The 17,930-nt window shown below is 36.0% G+C and overlaps 1 protein-coding gene across 1 annotated transcript in view; it reads left to right on the top strand.

Annotated features, from left to right (window-relative positions):
* The first annotated feature begins 3,444 nt into the window (after positions 1–3,444).
* pde4d (phosphodiesterase 4D, cAMP-specific) overlaps positions 3,445–17,930 on the top strand; it is a 201,349-nt gene continuing 186,863 nt past the window's right edge. The window contains exon 1 of the mRNA XM_024275308.2: positions 3,445–3,703. The gene's annotated coding sequence lies outside the window, so the exon portion shown is untranslated. The remainder of the gene's footprint in view (positions 3,704–17,930) is intronic.

Here is a 17,930-nt window from a genome sequence, read left to right on the forward strand (position 1 = left end):
AAAACCGATGTTGTTATGTATTTTACGAGCGCTGGCAGCTATGCACTAACATAACTGGCAACTACTGATGAAATGTATTCAATTCAAATGTATTTATTTCTCAAGGACAGTGCACAATAAAAGCATTGCATGCAATGAGACAGAATTAGCCCTGCGGCTATTTTTTATCTGTTGTGCCCAGACAGATGTTAAAAATGCCAACTTAAAGGCTAAAAACAATGAATAAAAACAAAGTTTACAATATCAATAAAAAGGAATAAAAAATCCAATTATAAGACAATCACTTAAAATACATTCTGATTAAAAAATACATACATTACAAAACATTAAAATAAAAATAAAAGACATAATTGCTGAACATGTAAAGTTTCTTCAGGTTTAGTAAGGTCCAAAATTAAAGGCACTATTTTCCATAACTCTCTACTTAAAGGGTTAAATGTATGGACAGAAGAGGAACTCGGATTCAGCCTTAAAGTCAATCAGAAAATGTCAATTTTTCCTCCATGATCAGTTTTCAAACAGTTGATACTTCTGTGAATCCCTGAATGTTTAACTTGCAACACCCAGTCAAAGGCCATTTTGTCCTTATAACCCCAAAAACGGTCATAAAAACGAGGCTGGCGACACATGAACGCAAGAGTTCGATTGTGGAAGCCCAAAACACATGTTTACGTATGTTTACAGAGACTTTTCATTAGAAGTGGCGTTATGATCGTAGCTTTAGTCCCCATCTCCATCCCTGAGCACTGGCACCTCCATCATCCATTCGTCTGGCTTGTATCAGACGTTGGATCAAGCCCTCTAAAAACATGGATCAAACGGCCATTAGAACCCGGCATGGGTCATTTTTGGTTCTGCAAAATTGTTGTTTAGTGTCAAAGTAAACATTTAAGTGAGAAAGGGGATCCATTGTCTTTGTTTGCAACAGCAGGATCGTTCAACCGTTAAACAAGAGCAGCATTTCCTCAAAATGTGGTCTATAAAACTTTTTAAAGGTTCATACGTGCTGCCACGATGTCAATGTTTCAACTCTAAGTGAATATAAGTGGTAAGATCAGCTGTTTATGTGGATGAACTCTTACAGGCGTGGAGCAGGGTGAGTCGACACCAGCTGCTCGGCGTGGTAACCCATTACATATAATCATTTGATCTGATTATGTTTGATAAGCAGCAGAAATAGAGGAGCTATTGCGTCGCGCTGTCTGTCACTTCCCCAGTTCTTTCTCTGAATCTTTGTAGGATCTCCCTCTAAGATCCCTTAACTCCCTACAACACACGACATTGACTATTTATGCTGAACTGCTGTCTCACAGAATTTAAGGGATTACTTTGAAAATAAAGGGTTGTCCTTTTGACAGGAAAAAAACAAGCCGGAGTCTCTCCGAGCTAAATTCCGCTCACTGCAGAGGTGAGAATCTGTTTTTTGCCTGTTGGTATGGGCCCAGAGCCTCCGAGGGAAACATGTGAGTGTGTGTGGGAATGAATCAGTGCTGTTTCCAGTGACAGTTTTGGAGGCTAAACAGTTATGACAGAGAGCCTGTTTCAGCATTCAGCAGGCGGAACATACATTTAATGGTCGAGCAATGCACACCTCATATGTCAATAAGAACTTGCTATTTATGTTTGCACGGGAAATAAAATGCTGATGTGAAGGTTGACTTTTGAGATTCGTATTTTGGGACAACACCCCCAGATTTAGGCATTTTATTTAAAAAAAACAAAAGCATTAAACATACATTTTGGGCCATACCAGATCCTAAAAGGTCATTTCTATAAAAAAAGCTAAATATAAGCATGACCCGGATTATAGCCAGAGGTAATAGTAAATAAAGAGTAATGTTGTTGACTATCTTCTCAACAAACTGGAGAAACAATTTATAAAAAACTATAAGAAAATGGTGACATTTTTAAATAGAACTTCTGGGCAGGCTTAATTGATTAATTGGTTAAATTATTATACTTTCACGGTATAAGACAAGATACAGACAAAATGTGGGCAAAATACATAACCAAAACGTGAATGAAAAAGAAGAATAGAAGAAGTCAAAGAGTAATTAATCTCACTTTTATTGCTTCTTCTTACTACAAATACATTTTCAATCATATAAGTTTTCAAAAAATGTATTAACTTGATATTTTTTCACCCAATAACAATACTGAAAAAAATTGAACTTTATAATTTTAACTTTATTTATAACTTCATAATTTTAAATAATAAATCAATTTTAGTAATTAAATAATCAAGTTCAATATTTCAGTTAAAGGTGATATTTATGGTTGATTTTCTTTATTATCCACAGGTCCCTTTTCGTTTTAAGATATTTTAATTTGTAATAAATTACCCCCCCCCCCCACCAAAAAAAATTCTGGACATTTTTTTGGTAACATTTTCATATTTAAAACTTATATTTAGCTTTTATTTTTCTATGTGTTTAATCTGTTTTTAATCTGTCAAAATGTAATTTTTACCTGAACTCTATATCTATGCTTTGGCTTGTTTGTCTGACTGTTTTCGCCTCCGCTCTGCGTTGTGTTGGGATTTTTGATGTATAAATATAAAGTTTAAATTAGCACCAAAATGTAAATATAAAGGAAAATGTATCCTCCATATTCACCTCTTCCAGATTAAGAAAACAGCAAAAGGAAGAGGGAGGGCGGAGCCAATTGCCTGGTGTAAGATAAAATACAAGACATACAACTCTGAGTAATTATATTATGTATTGTGAACCTGTTACATTTAATGTCTAATTTGATGATCCAAAAACAAGCTGAAAATCATGATCCTTCCACCACCATGCTTGACTGTTCGGTTAGACCAGATTCAATTCTTTTTTGTTTTCGCTTATCTTTTGAATCTTTCTGCTTTTCTATCAGTTTTTCTTATCTTTGTCGATTCTGTTTTAGGCATATTGAATTTTCCCAGCATGCTTCTCAACTATTTCCTACATTACTTTTTTTCTATTTTCAAACATGGTGAGAACTAAAGAACAGTTTATTAAGGTCTGACAAATTTAGTGTTTTCCCCTAAAGAGTAGACTCTCATGAACTGATTTATATTCATTCTATATATAATATATTTTGGAAAAAGCAGTAAACATTGCAATCATCTATTTTTTCCTTTCTTTTAGTGTCCGGGCTTAATCCCCTATCATCCTCCCTCTGATATAATCCCATCCTAAATTTGACTGAAACCAGCAGCAGTGCAGCAGCATTTCTGGTCTTAAATCTGACAAATCATCCACTTAAAAGCATCTTGACAGACTAAATCCTCACATCCATCTTTAAAAGCCTCTGTCCTCTTTGGAGCTGCGTTTTTCTAAATGTAAATGTTCCCAAAAACTATTTTCATTCACTCATGACTGAAGTACAGCGGCGTTTCCTCTCACTTTGTCATGCAGCATGACTTTGTCCACAACCATGAGAACTTCCAGCAGTAGGAGGGGTGAGTGGCTGCAGCAGGGAAGCATGCGGTTGGCCAATTGGAAGAAAGCAGCCTGACATGATTGGCTGCCAGACTGGGGGCTGTGAGCAAAGGTTCCCTCCTCGTTCTGGAGAGCATCAGTGAGCAGCAGAGGGAGACTTGATGCGTCTGAGATGCACGCCAGCTTCTTTGGTGTCCTTTGATTGGAGTTCTCAGAGAGGAAAAGCAGAGGGGAGGAGGATTATCTTATCTTTTTATACCTTTCAGGAAAAAAACTTCAAGGTAAGTTTTTCCATTTGCTCCCTCTCTCCTGCCTGTGAAGACAAAGTACTGTATAACAACGTGACACTAGTTCCTCTTTATGCAAAATTGCTGAATGTGCAAAAGTGACACAAGAGTAAGTGTGTTATAAAGCCACTCTTTATTCCAAAAAGAAGTGCAAGACAACATGCCTAAGTTTGTTGTCATTAGGGAGCAGTTGTGCATGTTGTGTCTGCAAGTATGGGCATGCATGCAGCTGGGTGCACACACATCCAGTGTTTTGGAGGAACGCGTAGGATCCCACCTCGTGCTGGAGGGCAGGAAACCGGTGCAGTGCGACTTCACAGTGACCAACCTCATCAGCGAACTTGTAACTGTAATGTTTGGTGTAGTGACAGCAGAGCTCAAGGACTCCCTCCCCAAAATCTCCTGGTGTGACTTTCAGGCTGCAGGGTGGTGGCGGGGATGCTGGTCGTTGGCTATAAATAGGCTTGCTCCAAATTGTGCTGCAGTCACACATAAATTCAGAGGGAATAAGAAATGACTGTCATTGTTTGTGTTGAGGCAGGAACATTTCCTGGGTAGTTTTTTTATGCAAAAATCCTAACAGCAACTTTCTGAAAGACACAAATAATATCATAAACTGTTGATTAGTCTCGTCACAAATTACTACTGAATACATTTTATTTTCTTGTTAACTTGCCCAACAAAAATGGAGAAAAACTCAAGTTTTCTTTTAGATTAACAGCTCTCCCCTCAGGATTTCATGCTTATCTAATTTCCAGTCAAAACAACCTGCCGTAGAGTAAAATAGAAGTCTTTGTGCACGCTGGAACCAGCACCGACTCGATTTATGAATGATGCAGAACCACACTCATGAAGAATGCCTTTTTTTCATTATTCTCAAGCAGCACTGCACTTTTGGACTTGTTTTATGTTTTGTTCTCCTGTTCTTGTCCTGTCATGCATCATGGTGGAAACCATGACTCATGAAAGAACCATGGCTTTGACATCATCCTCGCTTTTTGTTTTCATCGCCTCCTTTTTTTTTTTTTTTTTTTTTTTTTTTTTGCTTTTCCAGCCAACTTTAAATGAAAAGGTAATACTTCTATCATGTTTACACTTTCCTGTAGTCCCTTTTGTAGTTCCTGACTCACGGTCTCCAGACTTTATTGCAGTGCGGAACACAAAGCCCTGTGTTTAACCTGACCTCTGATATGCAAATTTAAATCGCCAGATTACTATAACAGTGCCGTGCACCATCTCCATATGGAGGAATCAATGAAATACAAGCAGCTTCACCTAAAAATTGACCTGACATATACGACTGGAGCATTTCTGCCCTTTTTTAACCCATGTTGCTTAGAAGGAAATTGATTAAAGAGCTTATATGAAGGTTTTCTTCCTGCTATTTGCCCTATATTGACTAAAGCAAACTCTTTTTCTGAATGAGTGTTGGCACCAGCAGTAAAGTGATTCAAAATCTATTAGTGAGAAAAAGCATCTGCAAAAAGAGGACTTTTTTTCTTCCTTTTGTTTGAAAAATCCTCACATGATCTCAAATCTGATCATCTGCACGACCCTAACTGATAGTGACATTGTCAGCTCAAATGTTTATCAGGTTTTGCTGCACTGAGACGGCTCAGTTTGCGGGAAAAAAAGACTCGACGGGGGTATATTGTGACTTTCCAAGAGGTAACGGTTCAGGGGGTCAAGCAGCGTCGGAGTATTGCAGTGTTTTGCGCCTCGGAAAGTCAAATGTCACAGGTTTCCCTTGAATGTTTTTGGCATTTTTCGCTGGAGGGGGTGCTGGAAAATTGTATCATTTGCTTCCCAAAGCATATTCATTACTGTAATAAATACGGTGTTTGTTTTCCTTTGTTTTTCTGGCAAGAAAGACCCGGAGTAAGTCCCCAAAAGCTCTCACGCAGAGGCAGAGCGACGTGCATGCACACACAAAATCATGTATGCAAGCAATAGCAAAGGCATTTAAGAGTCTTTTTTTTATATGAAATTCTGTTCCCATAACAAGGGGAACAGGGTTTGTTGTTTACTTTGGGATTTTAGGTAATTCTGGAGCATTAACTTTTACTGCGCTGCTGGATTATGTGCAATAGGTATTCATTAAAATATTCTCACTCATCTGTTTTATTCTTTTATTTCACTTTTTACTTGAACCGAGGAAACTTGTTGCTTTCCAGAAAAAAAAAGGTTCATTGCCTGCAGCTATTTGGCATCATGAATTTAGAACAGAGTGTGCCGAGGGACGTTAAAATCCAGAGATGAGTGTGACTCTTGAACCTTTAATGGGGTCTTTTTTTTATCTTTTGCCCTTAAAAGGTAGAATTTCAGGAAAGCTTTGAAAATATCCAACGCTGTATAACTAGAGTGGTTAAATGTGTCTGCAACAACATTTTTCCCTTGTTGTTGTTGTTGTGGAGCCCTATAAACACGGGGCAGCAGGTGGAAGGAATCAGCACAACTTTTCAGACACACTGCTGGAGCCTTTAATTGATTTAAACATGAACATGAGCAAAACAGAGAGGCCTTTGGTAAGATCTCAGACTTTGTGGGGCAGGAAGAGTGACCTCTGAGGGACACCAGACAGAAAAAAGTCTGAAAGTCACTTCGCTTCACGTACTTCCCTTTCTTTTTGTTATTCTGGAAGTCCTGTCATTGTTTGTCAACTATTTTTTTTTAAATGAAGCACCTACCACTATTAGGGTTTTGGGATCTGCCCTGGATGGCCTTAATTGTGGGGGCGGGGGAGGTTTAGGCGTCTCCAGGGAGTGGTGGTATGCTGGTCATGTTTGGTCATCTCTCGCGCGTCACATCCTGGTGTTTTGTTGAACGAATAGGAAAATGATGCTTTGTTTCTCCCCGCACAGATACTTTCCATAAACAGATGTTGACATTTTCCCAATCTTTTCATAATACTGCAGTTGTGCTCTAAAGCGTTTAAAAAATAATAGCAAAGTAGGAAAGATTGAGTTGGTGGAGATTGGAAAATGTTATGATTGCACATCCTCTCTTTGTGTCTGATCTTGATATGAAACTATTAGGCACAGACTATACTATTCTACTAAACCATTATGAGCATTTTTACCCACTTAAACTAAGTAAACAGTGGCTAAATGGTCTCTTTGCTATAATTTGTGGCAGAGCTGTGAGTTTCCCTTTGTGTGACCTACTTCCACACACGCACAAACACACACAAACAAGCTAATGGCTATTTAAGTATTTGCGTTTTCTGTACACATGTTGATGGGTACTTGAACAAATTATTAAAAGCTCTATTTACCATTAGTGCATGTGTGGCTCTAGACGTATAATGAGCTGAGTGTATAAATAGTTTCTCTTCTGTCATTTTGTGGTTTATAGCATAAAAGAAAACATGCAAACATTTACAAAATTATACCAGAGGACGTTTATCCCACAGGAGTGCAAACGCCGTGAGAAGGGGTGGATTAGTACCACGCCATTCATAGTAAATGTTCCAGATTTAGGTCTACATAATTATTGGAAAAATAGAATAAAAAAGTTGTTTTCAAGAGTCCAGTCTTTCACACTTTTTTCTTTCACAAAAACTTTATTATTTTTTTAACCTAATTTTCTGGTGGCATAATCCCAAACCTGTTTTTTTCTAAATTAGCACCGTAATATTGATATATGCTTTTATTAGTGCTGTCATGCAATAATGTTTTGTGCGATTAATTAATCATTACCTGTATTTAATGAATTTAATTATTTTAATTACAATTATTTTTAACCTAAAACTTGCTGAAAAAGTCTTATTTTGAAATATTTTCATTTAAATTCATGATGCTATGTTAGAGTAAAAGTCAAATTGCAACCAAAAAATTGGTTTAATGAAGTTTTCCTAACATAACAGACTCCCAAAATTTACTTTTAGGATAATTTTTAAAAAAATATAATAAAGATAATATGTTTTATAATATTAAGGAATAAATGCTCCAGCATGTTCTAATTAAACGCATAAAACAGTAAACCCTTTCTTTAGCAATCCCAAAAACATTAACCACAAAATTCTTATAAATCCCACAAATGTTGACAAACTTCATTCCACATTTTACTGTCCTATGCAATCAACCTTCTACGTATGGAAGCCCAAACTGTTCATAATTAAATAAATAAATAAATACAACATTATTTAATCAAGCAACACTCCATAAAAGTCTTTTCAATACGTACCCCATTAATTTATGATAACGAACACCTCGTCTGGCTTTATTTCTTAAATAATAGATAATAGTTGTTGTGGGCTTGTTCGTGTTAGTTCTGTAAAGAACTACAAAGCTGCACATTGACAACGTCACAGCTGACACGCATACACAGATGTGATACCCAAAACCAGTAATGGAAGCAATGATTGACTGTATAATCATAATATTACAATTTATATTATGATGATACAATCATAAATGTCAATGGCAGCGATGAGTTCAAGTAAATGTTCATCCAGGTAAACAGATGGACTTTTGTTGCTTATATTTGAGTACAATATTTATTGATTAAAAATAAGATTTATGCAATAAAAAAATATTTATATCTGTAATTAATGAATCAATAAAGATATATCAATTTAATAATTTAAATAGGCTTCATTGTGTTTTTGGAATTTAATTTTGAAAAAAAGTTCTTAAGGAGATTATCTCTTGAAAAATAAACCTGTAAAAATGATAAAAATATGATTTACCAAATTTTCCCAATTTAAAGAAGTGAAAGTTAAAACAAGTTTCCCACAGTGAATAAAACTAGTGAGGTTTCTTTCACGGCTCTAAAAGATCTGAATTTTGAAAGTATGAGATTTTAAACTTTTACAAAAACCAGCTTTAAATTAGATCAATGATGCTTTTCATGATCATTGAAATATTTGCTGTTCCAGTGTTATTTTTTCACTTTTTACTCAAGTCATGTTTAATCAAACTGGAAGAGAAGCAATTCTTTAAAATCTTTTTTCTGTGTTGCATCAGAACAATTGCAGACAGCATGAGCATACAGACATGCTCCAAATCCATTCAAGTCTACTGAGGTTTATGTCGAGTCTCAAGTCAATCAATGTCAATTTTTGGATATCTTATGAACAAGTCATAAACTCAAGTTCCCATCCTGTGGTTTGTGGGGGACAAATACAGTCTGTATAACAGTCAAACGCCTGTGGGAACTTTGTGAAGTCTCTGTCTTCTGTTGGCAATTAGCCTGTAGATAATATGGTGGTAGGATTAAAAATGATGCATGGTTGAAGTCTTATTTAAAAAGAAAATAACTGCTACATTGAAAACTTGATCAACCTCCTTGTGATTGTCAATACTTAGCCAGAAATATTTCTGTCAAAACCTTAAATCACTTTTTGACAGAAAACCGTTACACAACTGTTCAAGCATATTGTTTCCAGGGGAAGTAATAAAACAACAACACTGACATGTTACAAGACTGAGATCACAACACCGATAAACCCGGAAAATCCATTAAACAAGAATCCAGCTGGTTGAGGTGGGGTGAGCGGTAATTAGAGCTGGGAAGAAGGAAGCAGGACTTTGCTAAAATAGTGTCTGAATTATAGTCACCACAGAAAGCATTAATCTAGGAGTGGGGGATTGGGATCTGAATAATTACTTCTTATCATCTTTGGCTGAACCTCTTTTTCTGGATTTAGTAGAAAAAAGAAGACGAAGGAAAAGAAAAAAAAGTATAAAAGCAGGAGAAAGGGATCGTCAAACAATGAGAATTTCGTGCACAAAGAGTTATTGAGAAGCTCAGGTGAGGGAGGAGGCGGGGTGGACTTCAGGTAGCAGATTACAGGTGAGTTTAAAGGGAGAACCTATGACGCTCTGGTTTGGACAAATAGAAGTGAAGCAAAGGAGTGGAGCAGACGGGAACAAGAAGAAAAGAAAGGTAGGAACAAGCTAAAAAAACAGCACATAGGAGGGGCAAATAAAGGAGGAATGGGCAGGGACAGCAGGAAAAGCTTGTTTTCATTCTATTAGCTGCTGCACTCTTTTTACCCAATCTTTGTTGTTCTCATTTTCAGTTAAGTTGTCCGTTTATCTTTCCTTTAATTTGGACTTGTTAAATGTTTGTTTCCTCACCTGCATTTACCCCCCCCCCCCCTCTAATTAAAGGGCAGGGAGCTCTTTGAATGTGTCTCTGAAGTGAGACAAAGGAGAAAAGTGTTGCCTTCCATTTGCATTGAATCTCAGAGCAGACTTTCAGATTAATTTTCACGTTATAATCCCTCCCTCTCATATCTGCGCACAGAAATACAAAATGTTCCCTTGACCTGAAAATGCTAATTGGCATAAATGGACTGCTGTGTGAATGAAGGCAGCTTTTGCAGTTTCCTTCTTCCTCTAGTTTAAGCCACAAAAAAGAAAAAAAGTTGTCATGTCACTCTATTTCCTTTCTTCACTTCCACTTTTTTTTTTCTTTCATACTGAGTAGGAAAAAAAGCTGTCTCAGTTGTATCATGTGGTTGCTGGCCTGTTAGCCTCATAGATTAGCAGCAGGTTGGGTTTGCAGATCTACATTTTTACCACAAGTTAATATAGTTCACAAACTGCAGCACAGACGAGTCTTTTTTACTCATGAATAGTAGTTTGAAGCAATTCCTGATGTATTTTGAAAGTAAAGTTTGCTTTCTTCTCCATTGATTAGTTGCTTTTCCCGTAATAAAAAATCACAGGGAATACATTTAAACTTTTTTTGTAATTTATTAAAGCAAAATGAGGAAATAAAATCCCTCCTGACTGTGATCAGTATTTCTGCCTGTGGAAATGTTTTGATAAAACAAGATTACAGATATGCAATCAGCCTCCTGGGTCTCCTCATAATCTGTTGCCAAACTAAGCTGCAGAGGCCAGGTCTTTTTTTCCCCCTTTTTTTTATATAACATGACAAGAAATATGAGATGACAGCTCTTCTCAGAACAGCAGAAAATTCTTTCCTTTTTCTTTGTCTGAATAACTTGTTTGCTTAGCTTACCTTAACTGTGTGCCGCCTTTGCCCCAGGGAACCTGTCAGACAAAAAAAATAGGGATAATTTAAAAACAAGCAAAGGACATGCAACTCTGGGTAGGTAACATTTTTAAGAAGTAACTAACAAAAAAAACTTTTTCAGTTGCAGATTTTATTTGGGGATAGGCAGTTGTTTTGTTGAATTAACTTTATTGTAAAAGCCTCTAAAGCAGGGATGAACAAACTTACGGTTAAACTTTTTAATTTTCCCACCAAACAGGAATAAATTACTGTATATTGATGATCCTTATTAATGATTTATTTTTACTGTAATTCTAGTGTCTACCCATAGATGGTGCACTACAAATACAATGACCTTTATTTTGGTGCAGAAAGTTAGTCTGCATTCATGTGGTGTTGGAAGATTTTGTAGTTTTCTGATGTTTATGTGCGTTTTCATCATTTTTCCACCTGAATGCGGCATTTCCCTGAGTTTAGGTTTGATTGGTGCAAATGCCACTAAAATCTGAACAAAAGTCACAGTTTTGTCATAAATATTTCAAAATGTTCTGTTTTAAAATATATAAGCATCAATTTTCAATTAAAATTAAAGCATGTTTTCATCTAGACTCCATCTAATTTCTTTCTATTTAGTGATTTACCTATTGTTTCTGTCAATATTAGGACCCTTCGTTGCTCACGAGTCTAAACGTTTACCTATCCCTCCTCTAAAGCCTCCTTCCCCCTGATGGCTCACCTTGAGTCTCCACAACTTGATTTCACCAGGTTTATTCACAACTGATTCCAGATATATTTAGGCTAGAGGTCTGTAAAGCTGCATATAAGCTATAGTGGCCCAAAATACAATTCCATTTGGATTGAATGTCTTCTCAGGGTAGATATGAGCTGTGTCTTACAACAACTTGCACATCCTGTGTGTTCAGTCTTTGCACATGTTCAGTAAGGAGTCAGTGCACACACCTTAATAATGAATCAAGTGCTCCATAAAGGGCACTGCCCGACAGAATTACTCATTCATTACAAGTGCGAGTGACTCATATTATCTCTAGAATTACTTTACGATACACTTACCACACGCATGACAATGGTACCACCCATTTTCATGTTGTTCAATATGGTGGCCACACAAGCCCTCACATAAGGGAACTCCAAGACACACCTGCGCTCCTCTTAAGATGCGACGCCCGCTCTTCTACAGCCCAAAAACCAGCAGCAGTACAGGTCAAACCCCGTATGGATGCATGTGATTAAGGGTTAAACCACAAAATGGTTCCTAAATGCAGCTGTTTCTGCAGCTCACCGCTCCTCCAGGGGATGGATCAAATGCGGAAAACTCATTTCACACACCTAGATGCATCACAGCAAATGGGACTTTAAGTTTAACTTTAAATACGTGCGGCTAACAACAAAATCCAGCCTGGTACGCACTTAAAATACGTGCGGGCTGCGGTCTTCGACCTGTGGCTCCGGGGCCATATGTGGCTCTTTTACTCCTCCATTGTGGCTCTTTGTTAAAAAAAAAAATAAATAAATGTAAAAAAAGTTTCCAAATGCTAAAAATTAACTTTAAAGTAAGAAGTGAGAAAGTCGTAAAGGGGGAATAAAAAAGTCAACTAACTCAAACTTTATCTTATTTACAAACAGTTGAAGGACTGCATATCACAAGTCGGACTACAATTTTTGTGTGTCCTGTATTACAAAAAAATCAATGGAGATCAATAAAAAAATTAAAGAATTTCAGGTGAGTCAAAAAAATATGCAGTTGTCACTTAATTAGCTCGGATTTCATTTTGGTGTGTCAGATTTACAGGCAGCAGTGAAATTAACTATCTTCTTTAATCACTGCTGACATTATGCAGTACTTGCTACTACTGGTTTTACTGCATTGAGATGATCATATGTGGCAGGGTGTCTTATTTTGAAAAGAACTTGTGTCAAAAGTTAAAAAAAAAAGGAATTTCCTCTTTAGTGTTTGTGTTTTATTCATGCAAAATGGACAACGTTTCATGTATGTTTACCATTGTAGAAACAGCAGCATAAATACAAATCAGTGTCTTATTTTTTTAAGGGTGAAAGAAAACTTTGTGGCTCCTACTTGGTTGTAGTCAGTGAGAAATCAACCAAAATGGCTCTTTTAAGAGTTGAAGTTTGCAGATCTCTACGTGTGGCCAACATGAATTTCCACAACTTTTTCTGATGGTCGCACATAAATACATGTCTGTTGTTGCTCCCATCATCCTGAAACACTTGGAGCCAGTGAACTTCTCCTATCCTGTCATCTGATCAACTTAATCAACTAAATCCTGAGCTTGTCTCTTTACCTCAATAATTGCAGAATTAATCATTTAGTTGTGTTTTAGGACTTGCTTGTGCAAAGTGCTTACAGTCCTGAGAGGAAATGTAACACTCTTGCTCACCTTTGATCAGGAAAATGAGTATGGAAAAATGTGCAAACACCATCCTCTCCTAAACCAGGTGCTGTCCTTTAGTTTTTATTGTTTTATCTCGCTGCTATGGTCTATACTCTGATGTCACAAGTGCATGGAGGCTAGGGAGGGTGAGAAAGATATCACCCTGACACAGCAGTTATTCAAATGAAGTTTTATTTGTTTAAAACATCAGATAAACTTAACTGGACACCAGTGGAAAAAACAACATGAAACCAGCGCATGCTCATACGATCCAGCCTTTACTCCAGTGCCAGCTTGGAAACCCAGGGCTGGGCGTGTGACCTTGATGTGGAGCCTCGCCGCTGTTCTCAGTCAGTCTTGTGTGTGCACATTGAATCAGAAATGATGAGGGACATGCAGGCTGAGACTCGGCTCACCACTGTGTGCCTGCTGCTTCCAGCAGGGCTGGATGCACGGAGGTGACTCATCATCAGCTCTGTAGGGCTTACTTCACCCTCGGGTCACTGATGTCATGAGGCTGTAGCGCTGTGTGTGTCCGAGAGGAAAAGCAGGCATAAATTGAGTGTTGAGGATGACGACACTTGTATTTATACATACATAAATCATGACATTTTCAGAAAAATGTGAACACTTCTTTCTCTAGTTTTAAATATATATATATTAACTTGGATGATGAGACCTTCATGCAATCACTGGAAACATGCTGTCCCTTTAAAACAATTTTAAAAAATGCAAATAACACTTTCAACATGCATTTTTAATTATTGAACTTTCATAAATGCTAATTTTCATTACCTTATGTGAATTAATTTATTGGGGCAGCTAATGACTGATACAGGAAGTAGTGATTCCCTTAAGGACTTAAGGAGGTCAACTGAGTGCAATGAACTGATGTAAAGAGACTTCCTAAAATATCATCCAGCAATAATAACAAACTGCACAAATAAAATTAACTGATGAGAGAAAAATGGTCACATCCATCATTGTTTCCAGCAGAACAACTGCTCCTACATAATATTAAAACACCAAGAAATATTGTTGCCATTCATTTTTGCCCACTTGAGGGCAGCAAAATCTAACGGTTTGTTGTAGGAGGTGCTCAAAATAAGAGTACATGCTGATTCTACACAAGAAAACATGCTGGTGCAAGAATGTGCATGAGCCTAACGGGTAAAAACAAGACAAATAATAGATATTTAAAAAATGATACAAATATTATTGGATTGAATTGAACTTTATTCATATCACAAGGATAAATTCATATGTTATGGCAAAAGTTGCATAAAGAAAAAACATCTATGAAATTTACTAAAAGCATAAATAATTACAAGTAATAAGTTAGTAAAATAATATCAAATTTATAAATATTAATATTAGTGTAGAGTTTTCTTCATTTCTTCGTTGAACTTCTTTCCCATTTGTAAACCTTGAACTCAAATAAACTCAATGACGACGTGAGTCTGTTTTACGCGTTAAAATTATGCCATCTTTAATGAACGGTAAAACAACCGTATGGCTCCGCCGACCATTCTTTTGTTATAGATTTACAAGCTGAAAAGCCTCACCAAAACAAAATATTTCCTGTTTCTAAACGAAAGTCATTCACTTCAAAATAAAAGCATAAATTGTTCTTTAAACTGAAAAAATTAACATTACTGGCAATAACAAAAATATATTGCATAAATGGCGCTTACAATTACTATTGTAATATTATTATTAATATTTACAATTATATACACACACACACATCTACGCTGACAATATATATATGTAAGCTGATTTCATCTGGTTTCTGATTTCATGCTCTAATAATATACACTCAAAAAACCACACATATATGTATACACCAACACAGGTTGACAGCTGTATAAACTATAGGTTTTAAACGGACAAAATTTAAATCAAATTTTAATTTTCATATGAACTGTCAAAAAAATGAATGTCTTAAAGCAAAACATAAAGTGCAAATTTTACTGTAGAACTTTTCACTGTATATTTCCAATATTTTACAGGCAGCAGTATACCAGTAAAAATATTGTATTTTTTAGTACTGCAGCCTACTGTAATGTAAATCAAATTATATGAATTTTACTACAATTCATCACTGTAAAATTATGATACATCAGACAAATTGTGCATTTTGTGGTACAAGCAACAAATTTTGTACGGAGATACCTTAGGATCGCCTCTTCAGGAAAGCGCGTTAGCCACGAGAAAAATAAAAAAATGGCGGCCATTTGTAAATATGGCGGCCACACAGTTAACTGTTACAAAATCTCTGTCTGTTTTTCCCCAGTCTTAACAAAATGGGGTGTATTTTGTCAGTTAACCCATAAAAGTGGAACCAACTTTTGATATAACACAGACACGAAGATCACAAAAGGACAGGAATCTATAAAGCTTTCCAGTATTTTACAATGTCTGCACTTTGAGGAGAAGCTGAAAGGATATTCTGGTGCTGGATTTAAAAATGTGTCAGGATATTTGAAAGCTCTTATCTTCCTGAAGTCATTCTTTTTTTCCAGCTTTAATTTTGGATTTAAATTGACATGATTGTTGTTTAAATCTGGTTTCACTTTTTAATCAGCACGAGTCTCTTATAATTAGTTTATATGTATCACTATTGTTCTAGCACCTTCCTGCCAGACCACCACCTACAATGCCAGTCACTTATTTTTAGTGTTGGTATGTAGTTTTTTGCAGTGTAAATCTGTGATCTTTTTAAATATATATATATATATATAGGGATTGTAGATATCCGCAAATACGGCAAATCTGTGAATACAGAGAATCACAGTATTTACATTTTATTGACTAAACTGACTTGAGTTTAGGGTAGATCCAACAGTTTTGCTTTTAATTAACAGAGTCCTAACTATACCATATCAGTACTTTGTGGTATATTTCCATCATGTTATTGTTATTTATTTTTTGCAGGCATTATAAAAAAACTAACTTAAAAGTAATTGAGGATTTGATGATGCAAATTACAGTTCTGTGATAGTAACATTGTAACTACGCTACATGTAGTACATTTTGGAAGTAATTTTAACAACCCTGCTGGCAAATGTTTTTTCCAGTGGAAGTAACTTTTATTGGAGAATCTAGCAGCAATTAATTTGTACTACTGATGTATTTTTTCTTATTTTACTACTTTCCCAGATACCCCAAGCCAGCAGACTATCAACAGTTTTGGGTGTGTACTTAATAAAAGTCGACAAATGAATTAAGAGTTTGCTGGTACTCTTACAGAAAAGTATTATTTCCCGTTTTTTATATACCACTTGTGCTTTTTAGTTTTTTTTGTGTTTTACGTTTTTTTTTCTGCAATATGTGTATGACTACCTGTAATTTTACGTGTTTTTACTTTTATGAAGCACAGATAAATACGTTATTTTTTTTATCTGGGAAAGGTGCTATAAAAAAAAAAATTTACTCACTATACTTACTTCATTTTAAATGTCAATGAGTGTATTACATTGCTTTAAAATGTATAAATATATGTTTTCAACTATAATTGAAACATTTGCAAAAATTAGCTAATGAGTGTTTTTATGCAGGATGTAAAACTTTTTATTAGAGTAATGGCATGTTTTCTTGATTGAGATTTTAGGTTGAAACTCTTTTCTCCACTTTTCACCATCATGATCACTAATCAGAGCACCACTTGGAGGAGCCACTGTTATGTTGCAGTGCGGTCTTGGAGATGGAGGGCGGGGAGATGGTTGTTTGTGCTGAGAGGCTCCTTTACTCTGCAGCATTCATCCATGCAAATGGTCCTGAAGCTCCAGTTGGTCTCTAAAATAAACAGCGAATCAATAGGAGGATGATTTGTGTAGTGCTATCTTTAAAGGAGTGAAGGAGATCCGTGAGGTGGAAAAATCCACTTCAGTCAAAAGCTAAGAAAGCAGACGGATAATTAGATGCTACATGGGGAGCTTTTAGTGTGGATCAGACAAGTGTCACTGCCAGTTTTCTTTAGAACCATCATGCGGCATAGAAAGGGCTGTGATGTTTTTATTTAAAAAAAAATCTAACATGGAGCATTTTTTTTTTTTTTTTTTTTTTACTGATTGCCCCCTTTTAGCACTTAGCATCTAAAGGTTGAATGTCATAAAGTACTCTTTTAAAGCAATTCAAGACCAATTTACTTATAAAAAAACTCACATAAAGTAAAGATTTTCCTTTTAACTTTCTTTCAAAGGGCCAGAACGTGTTCTCAGAAATGACTATTTGGCTGCAATAAAAGGCAGAGATTTGTTTGAGTGATCATTTTAATACACAACTGTTGGCTTTCTAGAAACAGATAAAGGACAATTCACTAAGCAGCTGGAATGTAGAGCAAATTGGAAATCCACGACCTTGTGCTGCTGGGTGAAAAGACGCCACAGCTCAGCTCATTTTTGCTCGCTCACCTAATGTGATCACACAGGATGAACTCTCATCGTTGTCCCAACGATGGCAGGAAGTTAATTGAAAAAGCCATCAGAGCATGTATCAAAGGGACACAAGAGGTAACTGCATCTGCAGAGGGCAGCTGTAATATCGTGCACTGTGCTGAAGCTTGTGAACCTGTGACTTTGCTGTTCAAAAATCTATGTTTTGTGAAGGAGTTCTGTTATTCGAATGCGTCTTTTAATGTTTCATTCATTCATTCATTCAATAAATGAAAAAAAAAAATGAATGAATTAAAATTTTATTTAAAATACTAGAAGTTACTGGTCCAAAAAGAAATGAAAAAGGTGTGTATTATCTACACTTGCAAATGACTGAAAGACAGAGGAGAACTTTAGTAATTATCTACATTTCTATATCAATAAATTTAATTTAAAATAATTATC

This window comes from Oryzias melastigma, linkage group LG9 (assembly GCF_002922805.2).
Source record: "Oryzias melastigma strain HK-1 linkage group LG9, ASM292280v2, whole genome shotgun sequence".
NCBI classification, from domain to species: domain Eukaryota; kingdom Metazoa; phylum Chordata; class Actinopteri; order Beloniformes; family Adrianichthyidae; genus Oryzias; species Oryzias melastigma.